The sequence below is a fragment of the Filicampus tigris genome, chromosome 1 (assembly GCF_054856515.1).
Source record: "Filicampus tigris isolate MCC_2025a chromosome 1, RoL_Ftig_1.0, whole genome shotgun sequence".
Taxonomy (NCBI): domain Eukaryota; kingdom Metazoa; phylum Chordata; class Actinopteri; order Syngnathiformes; family Syngnathidae; genus Filicampus; species Filicampus tigris.
Window position 1 is genome coordinate 1,080,001 of NC_141217.1, and position 12,500 is coordinate 1,092,500.

General features: G+C 41.2%; 1 protein-coding gene across 16 annotated transcripts in view; it reads right to left on the minus strand.

Moving 5' to 3' along the window:
- plxnb3 (plexin B3) overlaps nucleotides 1-12,500 on the minus strand; it is a 243,701-nt gene that overhangs the window by 205,997 nt on the left and 25,204 nt on the right. For 2 of the 16 annotated variants that reach the window (XM_086046176.1, XM_086046133.1), the window contains exon 2: nucleotides 311-465. The exons of 12 other annotated variants lie outside the window; for them this stretch is intronic. The gene's annotated coding sequence lies outside the window, so the exon portion shown is untranslated. Of the gene's footprint in view, nucleotides 1-310; nucleotides 466-5,277; nucleotides 5,417-12,500 lie in introns of those variants that run through there. 2 more of the 16 variants (XM_086046149.1, XM_086046179.1) reach the window with 2 other exon arrangements.

Sequence of the window (12,500 nt, forward strand, 5' to 3'; positions counted from 1 at the left end):
CTACTCGGTGAAAGGCTTCTTTTTAGGCTTCTTTCTGCTCCCGCATAGGCGCGAGCGACAACTGCCGCATTGATTCACATGACTTACGCATTGTGCTGTTGTGGACAGGTCTGCAACACATGCCATGCACACATCAGGAATTGTTGCTGTTCTGATCGGTCCATTATGTCACATGTTGCGATGACATACAGTTTCCCACATGGAGAGGAGGAGAGGATGCACCACGCAGCTCATTGCTGCTGCAAAGCAGACTAATTTGGCAGCGGCGTGGGTGTTATGTCACGTATGTGTGTGTAAAGAAGCTACTTACCCACGTTCCCCTTTAGCCGCCACCTTCCAGATCGTTTTCTCAATAAAATTAAATGCATCGTCTAGTCATCTCGGTCCCTTTATGGTTGTTGCAGGCACAATATCCATTGTTGTCGCTGTCTTTTTGAAGCGACGCCCCCCCGACTTTGAACGTAACTGTTTCAAAACAAATTGTCTCCATGAGTACAGACTACAGTACAGTCAAATACAAAAAGTACAGTCAAGCTGCGTGCAGCACTCAAGGATGACGCTGACACATCTAGGTGGAGTTCATGCACTTCTTCTGGCATCTTCCCTACTACAAACAACACAGCAGGACTTTCTCATTGAAATTAACGAATTTTGCTCTAATTCACCTCTCTCGCTCCGGAAATACGCCGGAGTAAATCTGCTGTGTAGTGGTTTGCTGGTATGCTTTTATTTTGAACGCCGGGAAGTGTGAACGAGGGGAAGTATGCAAAATAAATTAGTAACTTGTTGAATGCTTGCAGACTTGTCGTCAGGTTGGACCCAAATAGTACAATACGACAAAACCAACCCCAGGGCTCGCAATGGAAGTAAGCACATGCAGTAGGGTAAGTACTAGTGGCACTTTTTGTTTGAAGCATGTCCACAGCGGGTTTGAATAGTAAATTAGCCTTTTTTTTTTTTTTTTTGGGGGGTCTTGAGTTTTTTATTCATTCCATTCATTCTTTTGTATGAACAAAGAAAAAAAAAAGCTAAATAGAACTTTGTCTTCATTTATTTTATAAAACGCTTTTGCCCATAAAAAAAAAATAAAATAAAAATAAACTCCTAATGTCTAATATGGCCGTTTAGGATTTAAGAACACCATTTAACGCAATTTTGTAAGTGGTACAATGCATACATCTCAAGGTATCCTGCCACACAATTGAGCTGAATGTTTTCTTACAATTATTAGGCAAACGTGTTGTTATAAATTAAATGAAGACAAAGTTTTACTTTTATTTTTTTTCATAATGAAAGAGACTTAAAGTACAATTTAAGGCAACTTTCTTACAGCAAGGACAGCACATTACAAAGTAATCTAGGTCCACAATATAGAAAAAGAAGTTTAAAAAAAAAAAAAAGTAATAGCCAAGGAGCAGCTGTTGAACTATCAGCTAATGATAACAGCTGCTAGCCACTAACGCCCGACACTTGTGCCATATCATGCAATGACAGCGTAATTAACAAGCGGTTTGCTCGTGTCCTAAATTAGCGACTGAATATGATTTCGAGACTGCGTTGTGTTATTTATATATAATGCTGACCAACTCAAACCCATATCAGCGCGACGGGCAAAAGGCAACGCAAATAACCAGGAAAATAATTAAATTCATCGGACTTGATGACCAACCATTCTTGGTGGTGGAAGACACCGGATTCCGCCGTCTGCTCGCCCACTTCGAGAGTTGCTAGCTATGTGCTACTGGGACGCAAATACTTCACAGACGTAGCTCGACCAGATAGTGTATTGTCGCATCTAAAGTTTCCTAAAAGAAGGCTTATTATCCTGTTTACAAGTCTTAAATGGAGCTCGGATGTCAGTTCTGAGTCGATGTTGAATCTAACAAGGGAGTTTTTATAAATGAGCGACCGGGTTTGGGGTGTATGGCACGCATGCTGCAGCTTGTTTTGCATGATGTGTTACTGTCACAGCGCAGTATAAGTGACATTATTGCCACAGGGAGACGCATTGTAGCTCGCTTGTGGGCAACAGACCCACTATATGATTTTATAATTCACGAAAAGATTAACAGTGACTTTTTTCTCGTTGACAAATGCACAAGATAGTTTGTCTATGCACAAGACAATAAACCAAGTTCCTGGTACCATTTCAATCTAGGAAATCGTTGAATAGTTTATTCGAGTGAAGCCTGCATGCGACTATTTTTTATTTGATTTGATTATATTCTGAATCATGCAATGTTTAGGTGGCCTGTTATTTATTTGACTTTTTGCATCATTAAGTCTTTTGAGACTGCTGATTATTTTGATCTGTTAAAAACTGTGTTACTAAAACTGGTAAATTTAATATTTTTCAGTTATCTTTGTGACTGAGTAAATGTTGTATTGTGCCAGCAACGGTTTCATATTTTTTCATGCTTTTGAAAATATTTATAGATTTTTGTCAAAATTACGGCAATAATATGGCTGCTTTTTTCAGAGAATATTACATAATAGCAGTCACCATAAATAAATGGAAAAATATACAGATATTCCATGTGATGGTGATCGGTATCAGCTGATCTCACTCATGCATGATCGGTATCTGTATCGGTGTCATAAAACCCTGATCTGAACATCCCTACTAAAATCCAATCCAAGCCATTTGATTCTTTGGTAAAAGCACACGGGTCTCTGATGGTCGACATTGCCATGGTGATGGACCATGTTGCCATGGTGATGAAGAGCACGGCTGACAGTGAAACGACCTCAGATAAGTTTTAGTGTGTGCGCATGTGTATCAAGTATTCAGTTTGATGAATTTCTTTTCGTTTTTCGTTCATTTCGTTTAATTGGACATCACGCGCACAACTGCATGTATGCATGCATGCTCACACATGTACACACACATGCACACACACACACAGTAATGACTCAAGTGCTATGAAGCCCTGAGTGATAACAGCAATGACCATCAGTCAAGTGGTGCAAAGTTTGTTGAGTATTTCTTGTGCGTTTTGTCGGTATTTTTCAAATTAGCTTTATTGACAAACGTGGGGTGAAGCATGTCAACAAGCCTCAACACAAACATTCTTTGGAACATGAAGACGCCCATGCGTACATTTGAATGTGTGTAAAGAAATAGGAAGCTCCTCTTGAATGGAATGTTTTTTTTCCCCTTGTGTTCCCACTTCCTCTCGTGGCGCCACCTCTTCCTTCCTTTTTTCCGTATGCGTGTTTGCTATTTAAACTTGTATGCTGCTTACCAAGTAAGATACCAAGGAAGTCTCACACACAAAATAGCAATGTATTAATACAATAGTAGGTCATATGTCACAACAAGAAAAAAAAAGGAAAAAGTCAACATATAAACCTACTCATAACTGCACTTACAGTTATGCCTAAATACTGTACATGCAGTACATACTTTACCTTTACCTACTCATAGGCCCCGGGGCTAACCATCAAATATAGACCCTCCTCTCCGACTCGAAAGCCACTATCCCAAACATTTCTATTTGTTAGTGAAGCTAGAAAAATCACGTCAGTGTTCGTTCTATACTTTTCTTGTTGCAAGGGAATTTTGTTTGAACATCTTCAATGTTTGTTTGAACATGTTCAAAATTTACTTGCGACAAGAAAAATCCATACAACTGTTGGCGAACATCTGGAGAACTTTTTGCGAACATTGGTAACATTGAACAAACCCTGGCAAAAACTCTGACGTGAATGCAACATTTGCTGCCTTCGAAAACACTGCAATTGTTTGCTGCTCAGTGCAGGCATGAAGGGCTTTTCTGTGATACTCAACTCATTTTTTAACATTGAAAAACAGATCAGTATGCACATTTATGCATTTTATAAATTTTAACAATTGCCATTAAGGTGATCCATTTTTCTCTACAGGCCATATTGATTTTCACTTAAAAGCATGTCGTCACTGTCAGACGGAATTTCCGTAGTGTCAAAATGACAATTTTACAGTAGGTTAAAAAAAAAAAAAAAACAGTCTGTTTTTAGTTCACCGGTACCACTCGTTCAAGTTGAATTATACTTTATATTGCCATTGCACACTGATGTCCACAAAGGACATACATTCTTATGTAAAAAATACATTCAAATGCGAATTTAAGGATTAACCGAATACTTAAAAGTCTGCCATCATGTGAAGCCCCCATTGTGCAAAAAAAAAAACGTTTTGAAAACGTCACAAAAGCAAACCACTGCCCGAGGCTACAACACCTTCACAATATGCCTTCATAAAAGATCTAAAGCCATGAGTGATGTAATAAAACAGTGATCCAACTAACCCCTTCTATTAAGTTGATATTAAAATGAATATCATTATATCATATCAAGCATAAAATGTGCTCAAGAGCGGCAGTGTATTTGTGTTACTATTTGTGTGTTTGCTACCTTTACCGCTTTAAATTGGTTAGAATTGCATTAAAAATACAGACGAACGTGGGGACGGACCATTAGTATCGATTTGTGGGGGAAAAAAATGAATTTGACCATATTTGGCAGTACAAGGTTTCCGCCGGCCAGTGACAATATGTTTCTGGATAAAGTTATCGAGTCTACATGAAAATAATTGTTCTACAAATTTTGAGAACTGTGGTAGTAGTGATATTGTTCTATACCTAGAACATAAAATAGCAATAACACAACAACTGCATTTGAAAAAACATTTGAACTAATTCCATCCTCAGATACATTCCTTGAACTTGTTCTTTCTCCTTTATTGAAGTGTTTACACATTTCCCATGCTTTTGAACACTGTATTGATTGGTATACTCAACAATATTTCCCAGCATTTTAAGGGAAACAAAGTGCCGAAAGTAAACCAGAGGTGTGTCTGTTGTAGAATCCTGGTATGAATCAACCTGTTCTCCTTGAAAGTTCACATCAAGTAACTCGAAGCCTTTCTTTAATCACCTGTTAGTTTGTGCGGCACAATTTGGCTTTAACTATGGGCTACTGAGTCACTGGATACATTTACATGGACACATTTACCGTATTTTCCGGACTATACGTCACTCCGGAGTACAAGTCGTACCAGCCATAAAATGCATAATAAAGAAGAAAAAAACATATATAAGTCGCACTGGAGTACACGTCGCTCCACCCCCTCTCGGAATCCAAGTTGTCTCTGTACCGTAACGCAAATAAATGTGTCCATATAAATCATATTAATAAAAATTGTGCGCTTAGTACACATCATTTCCACCGAGCTACGATGGTAATATGTAGCTAACATCCACACATGTAGCATTACAAGAAAGACTTTAAACTCACCAAAACGGTTGTAGATCGATTAAATAAGTCTTTTATTTATCCCCGACCATGTAGAATGTTTCCAAGTCTCCAAAATTATTTATGTATTCGGTGGTAATTTCTCTCCTCTGCTCTGCTCTACTCCGTGCGTGTGTGGCTGCCTGATGATGCAAGACCATGCACGCAGGCACGGCGCCGAAACAGTACACTATTTTGTATAGATGGATTGATAGACAGTCAAATTGTCTTTTATCATATTATTTTGATTACTAATTAGATTTTAGCCGTTTAAATTATTCATGCATTTTAATAGCTTTAAGGATTTATCTTATGTTTCTTTATGTGGGTTACAATAACATGTGAAATTAATATTGAGGTAATTGTCATGCCTTGTTAGTGCTGACTTGTATTTATGATGTTTTGTCTCCCTCTGCAGCTTGACCAAGCTGTAAAATGGCTCTAAACACGTCAAGATAACATGTCGCTTAACAGACTACTTGAACTATGAACTGGAGGTGGCGTGATTAAATCTGCCAATAAGACAAGTTAGAAATATTGGGGACAGATTCAATTACGCTAAAGCGCCTGCAGAGGGAGACAAAACATCATAAATACAAGTCAGCACTAACAAGCCATGACAGTAACAGTCATGTTCTACTGCGACTATGTGTTAATAATTTCACGCAGAAGTCGCTCCAGAGTATAAGTCGCACCCCTGGCCAAACTATAAAAAAACAGAGAGGTAGTTTATGTCAATTGTTAATCCGATCAGCGCGTATGAAAACACTTATTCGGACATTTCGGAACAAATCGTCTTTACCGCGCATGTCTCTTACGTCAGTATACGCATTGCTGTTATTACCGGAAGCTAGTAGAAGCAGAGCGAGTGTTATATTGTTTGTTGTTTAAGTCAATAAAGTTTTGGGAAAAAAAGCAGAGCAAGCAAAAGACATGGCAGGCACAAGAGTGAACTGGTACTTTTGCAGCTCCATTACGAAGTCTTAACTTGACGTAACAGCACAAACGGGAATAATCCGCAAAATAACACCAACGTTTAAAGCCGAAAATCGACGGAGCGAAGTCACTACGGCTTCTTCTTCTTCTACTACTCCCGGTGTACTATATTTGGTCAATCTGCGCATGTCAAAATAATTTGTTCCGCTCGAAAGTGTGATGCATGAACACGCAAATCCTAATCGGACGAATATTCTTAGTGTCCATGAAAATAGTGCATCGGATCACAATTTTAATCTGAACTCAAATCGGATTGAAGACATTTTGTCCATGTAAAGGTAGCCACTGGTTAAGACAGAAGATTCACCACCATCACTTTCATGCAGTTGAAACAATTCATCAGAATTGCTATCGCTGTCCAATTCAGGTCCAAACTCACTATCATCAGCTTCAAGCTGCTGCAATACATACATCTTACAGTACGCTTTCTCTGTTGGTTTCCCTATGCTGAAAAGGAACCGGCCATACTGCCTGGAAAGTTATAGGTATGTATCTAATTCTTAGTCTCTAGCCCTGTACTATTGAGGTAACTTACAAAATAAAATATAAAAAATATATTATACAAATGAATGTATTTCAAGTTTATTTTCAATTGTTTTTTGAAGTAGCTCAGCGGCACTAAATTATCCAAAAATGCATTATTAATAATAATTTGAAGAAGTAATTTCAAATAATAATTGAATTATAATACCACAAAAAACTAAATGATAATAACCAATCGGCATGCACTCCTGTAAAACTTGCAAAATGGCCTGCCAACATGCCAAAAAAACACAACAGAGCCAAAAACAAAACTTCTCAAACCCCTTTTTTTTTTTTTTTTTTTCAATAGAGAACTCACTGGTTCAAATTTCGCCACTGATAATTCTGCTACCCAAAACAAACGTCTTTTTTTTATGTCAAATTTAACTTAAAAAACCCAGAGTATCATTTCTGGCCCCTACATAGATCCATCTAGTGGATGAAAATTGAACTGAGATGAGCTAGAGTGGTGGTGACAAGATGGTTGGCCACATGCTGTTCTGGTGAGCTGGAAACCTACCAAACCAAAATAGTCTTTTCAGCAAACCATTGCTAAGTTATGGATTTTTTTGTAATCCTTTTAGTATTAGCTTGCAGAGTGTCTAGAAGTATATATTATATCCTTTTTGGATAATTTAGTGCCGCTGAGCTACTTCAAAAAACAATTGAAAATAAACTTGAAATACATTCATTTGTATAATATATTTTTTATATTTTATTTTGTAAGTTACCTCAATAGTACAGGGCTAGAGACTAAGAATTAGATACATACCTATAACTTTCCAGGCAGTATGGCCGGTTCCTTTTCAGCATAGGGAAACCAACAGAGAAAGCGTACTGTAAGATGTATGTATTGCAGCAGCTTGAAGCTGATGATAGTGAGTTTGGACCTGAATTGGACAGCGATAGCAATTCTGATGAATTGTTTCAACTGCATGAAAGTGATGGTGGTGAATCTTCTGTCTTAACCAGTGGCTACCTTTACATGGACAAAATGTCTTCAATCCGATTTGAGTTCAGATTAAAATTGTGATCCGATGCACTATTTTCATGGACACTAAGCATATTCGTCCGATTAGGATTTGCGTGTTCATGCATCACACTTTCGAGCGGAACAAATTATTTTGACATGCGCAGATTGACCAAATATAGTACACCGGGAGTAGTAGAAGAAGAAGAAGCCGTAGTGACTTCGCTCCGTCGATTTTCGGCTTTAAACGTTGGTGTTATTTTGCGGATTATTCCCGTTTGTGCTGTTACGTCAAGTTAAGACTTCGTAATGGAGCTGCAAAAGTACCAGTTCACTCTTGTGCCTGCCATGTCTTTTGCTTGCTCTGCTTTTTTTCCCAAAACTTTATTGACTTAAACAACAAACAATATAACACTCGCTCTGCTTCTACTAGCTTCCGGTAATAACAGCAATGCGTATACTGACGTAAGAGACATGCGCGGTAAAGACGATTTGTTCCGAAATGTCCGAATAAGTGTTTTCATACGCGCTGATCGGATTAACAATTGACATAAACTACCTCTCTGTTTTTTTATAGTTTGGCCAGGGGTAGTTCCATTAGATTTCAAGTTATATTTTAAGTTGAGTTTTGCTAGTTCAATGAATACTCAAGTTTGGAAATCTGTGTGTAATCGTGTTTGTTAATCGTCATTCCTGTATCAATCAAAAATAGTCATTATTTTTATTTTTGCCATAATCAGCCTGCCCTAACTATGACACACATTTCAAGTACGGCTTTTTTTTTACCATGGTAATCGAGCATTGTGACGAGGCGAGTGACTACATTTGCGAAGTGTGAAGACAAAATCAATTAGAGACAGTAGAATCAGGGATAGTATTTTAACTGTGGGAGAAAGAGTTTCGTTTAAGTTCCTTTCATACAAGACGCTTCATACACTATGACAATTTTTAATTGGTTTGTTGACCATTTTTTATTAGGACATGCACAGACGCATAGCCAAACAAATTCCCAAACATTCGAATATGTGCAGTTCATCAGAATCTTACCCTGTTAGATAACACTAAGTACTGCTGCACTGATTAGCTTTTTTACTTTATAGTGCTTTCATGGAGTCTGGCAGCAACTTGAAGATCAGCAAAATTATTCATAATTGAGAAGGGCTTGCTCCCAGATTACTGTATTCAAATCAGAAATGTCCCCGGCAACGTAAGCCCTGTCATGAATAGCAAAAATCCACAAGGAATTTAAGTCTACACCAAAAGATTTATAATTTCCTACAGGTGCCACAAGGCGGCGGCAAATCACAAATTTTATATTTGACAAGGTTTTGGCTTTTGCAGGAGCAGTTAAACGTGAAAATGTGGGCGAACGCTGTAGTCTGATAACAAAACCTGGTAGTTTAGTTGCGCACTTGATGAGTGGCCAGGCACTCAGGACACACAACTATTTCTATACAAACAAACAGTCACTTTAATCTCATATACCCACGATAAAGGATGTGCTTGCTGCACTTGCTTAAATGACACATTATCCAAAGAGTTCGATGGGAAAGTTTATTTTTATTCCAAAAGCCAAATCTAACCCTGATGCAAATGCGGGCTGTCAATAAAGCTATGCATCCCTCCGCATAGCCATTTATAGGTCAAACCTTTGATTGTTCCAATATATTGATCTATCGATTTGCTTCAAACCAGCTGTATTTTATTACAGCACGACACACATGGAGCGCGATAGCCGCACGTGACAATCTCAGAGGTCCACCGTTTATCATTCATTTATCTGACATCATTTACATTAAAATATACCCACAACAGAATTCTAATGAACAAAATACCTTTATTAGACACTTGAGCAGCAAGTAATAATCTTTTTAGTCGATGACGTCGCCCTCAACCAGAAGAAGCAATAAATATATCTGTCAGAACAACACCTAGGCAAGCCCCCTCCCTGTCCACTTTTAAAACCCTGTTGAAGTCACATTTGTACACTCTGGCTTTTGATCCAAATTGAAATTTTCAGCTCTTTTCCGGTGTGTATTGTATTTTATGTAAATTTATTGATTCCATTTTGTTGTATCATGTAAAAAGCTTTGTTACAGCTCTAGCTGTTATGAAAAACGCTACATAAATAAAATTGTATTGTATGGTATTGTTTCAACTAGTGGGGTTGCAAAGAACATATTCTTGAAAAAAATATGTCTGGGTTGACTTCCACTTTAATAAAGTACAGTATTTGCATAAGAAAATCAATCCTCTTATTCATGTTAATGGTATAAAAGTTAAAGAAATGAGCCGTCACCTTATCGTGGTGGGGGGTTTGCGCGCCCCAATGATCCAAGGAGCTAAGTTGTCTGGGGCTTTATGCCCCTGGTAGGGTCACCCATGGCAAATAGGTCCGAGGTGAAGGACCAGACTAAGCACCGCTCAAAATGAACCCTTATAATGAATATAATGAATGGATCACGTTTTCCCTTGCCCGGACGCGGGTCACCGGGGCCCCCTTCTGGAGCCAGGCCTGGAGGTGGGGCTCGATGGCGAGCGCCTGGTGGCCGGGCCTGCACCCATGGGGCCCGGCCGGCTCAGCCCGAAAAGGACACGTGGGTCCTAGGCCGCAGTTCGATGATCAACTTTGTAGTCGTATCATCGGACTTGCGGCCGCATGTTTTGGACACTCGGGTGAAGAGAGGGGCGGAGCTGTCAACTGATCACCATCTGGTGGTGAGTTGGCTCCGATGGTGGTGGAAGATGCCGGTCCGACCTGGCAGACCCAAACATATTGTGAGGGTTTGCTGGGAACGTCTGGCAGAATCCCCTGTCAGAAGGAGTTTCAACTCCCACCTCCTGCAGAACTTTTCCCACGTCCCGGGGGAGGCGGGGGGCATCGAGTCCGAGTGGACCATGTTTCGTGCCTCCATTGTTGAGGCGGCCGATCGGAGCTGTGGCCGCAAGGTGGTCGGTGCCTGTCGTGGCGGCAATCCTCGAACCCGCTGGTGGACACCAGCGGTAAGGGATGCTGTCCAGCTGAAGAAGGAGTCCTATCGGGCCGTTTTGGCCTGCGGGACCCCGGAGGCAGCTGACAGGTACCGGCTGGCCAAGTGAAATGCAGCTCTGGCGGTTGCTTAGGCAAAAACTCAGGTGTGGGAGGAGTTCGGGGAGGCCATGGAAAATGACTTCCGGACGGCTGGCTTCGAGGAAATTCTGGTCCACCATCCGACGTCTCAGGAGAAGGAAGCAGTGCACCATTAACACTGTTTATAGTGGAGATGGGGTGCTGCTGACCTCAACTCGGGACGTTGTGGGTCGGTGGGGAGAATACTTCGAAGGCTCTGGATGTTGAGGGTCCGTCGAATCTCAGATTCAGGAAGAGCAATGTGGTTTTCGTCCCGGCCGTGGAAGAGTGGACCATCTCTACACCCTAAGCAGGGTCCTCGAGGGTGCATGGGAGTTCGCCCAACCAGTCTACATGTGTTTTGTGGACTTGGAGAAGGCATTCGACCGTGTCCCTCGGGAAGTTCTGTGGGGGGTGCTTTGGGAGTACGGGGTACCAAGCCCCGTGATAAGGGCTGTCCGGTCCCTGTACCACCGATGTCAGAGTTCGGTCCGCATTGCCGGCAGTAAGTCGGATTCGTTTCCAGTGAGGGTTGGACTCCGCCAAGGCTGCCCTTTGTCACCAATTCTGTTCGTAACTTTTATGGACAGAATTTCCAGGCGCAGCCGAGGTGTTGAGGGGGTTTGGTTTGGTGTCCTCAGTATTGCATCTCTGCTTTTTTCAGATGATGTGGTACTGTTGGCTTCTTCAAGCCGCGATCTCCAACTCTCGCTGGAGCGGTTCGCAGCCGAGTGTGAAACGGTCGGAATGAAAATCAGCACCTCCAAATCCGAGACTATGGTCCTCAGTCGGAAAAGGGTGGCGTGCCCTCTCCGGGTCGGGGATGGGATTCTGCCCCAAGTGGAGGAGTTCAAGTATCTTGGGGTCTTGTTCACGAGTGAGGGTAAGATGGAACGGGAGATCGACAGGCAGCGTCTGCTGTGATGCGGACCTTGTATCGGTCTGCTGTAGTGAAGAAGGAGCTCAGCCGAAAGGCGAAGCTCTCAATTTACCGGTCGATCTACGTTCCTACTCTCACCTATGGTCACCTATGAGCTGTGGGTCATTACCGAAAGAACAAGATCTCGGATACAAGCGGCCGAAATGGGTTTCCTTCCAAGGTTGTACGGGCTCTCCCTTAGAGTAGGGTGAGAATTTCGGCCATCCGGGAGGGACTCAGAGTCAAGCCACTGCTCCTCCGCGTTGAGAGGAGCCAGTTGAGGTTGCTCAGGCATCTGATTAGGATGCTTCCTGGTGAGCATGTCCCACCGGCAGGAGACCCCGAGGACGACCCAGAAGACGCTTGAGAGACTATGTCTCCCGGCAGGCCTGGGAACGCCTTGGGATCCCTCCGGAAGAGCTGGAAGATGTTGCTGGGGAGAGGGAAGTCTGCGTTTCCCTGCTGAAGCTGCTGCCTCCGCGACCCGACTTCAGATAAGCGGGAGATAATGGATGGATGGTTATTCATGTTAATGGTATAAAACTTAAAGAAAATAATGGGACAGGGATTCAAGGGATTTTTTTATTTACAATAAAATGTGCAATTAAATACGAGTTAACTATGAAAAATGCAAGTAATCACGATTAAATATTTTAATCGATTGATAGTACTAGTTAATACAATAACCAATCGTATGCGTGACTGGTCGC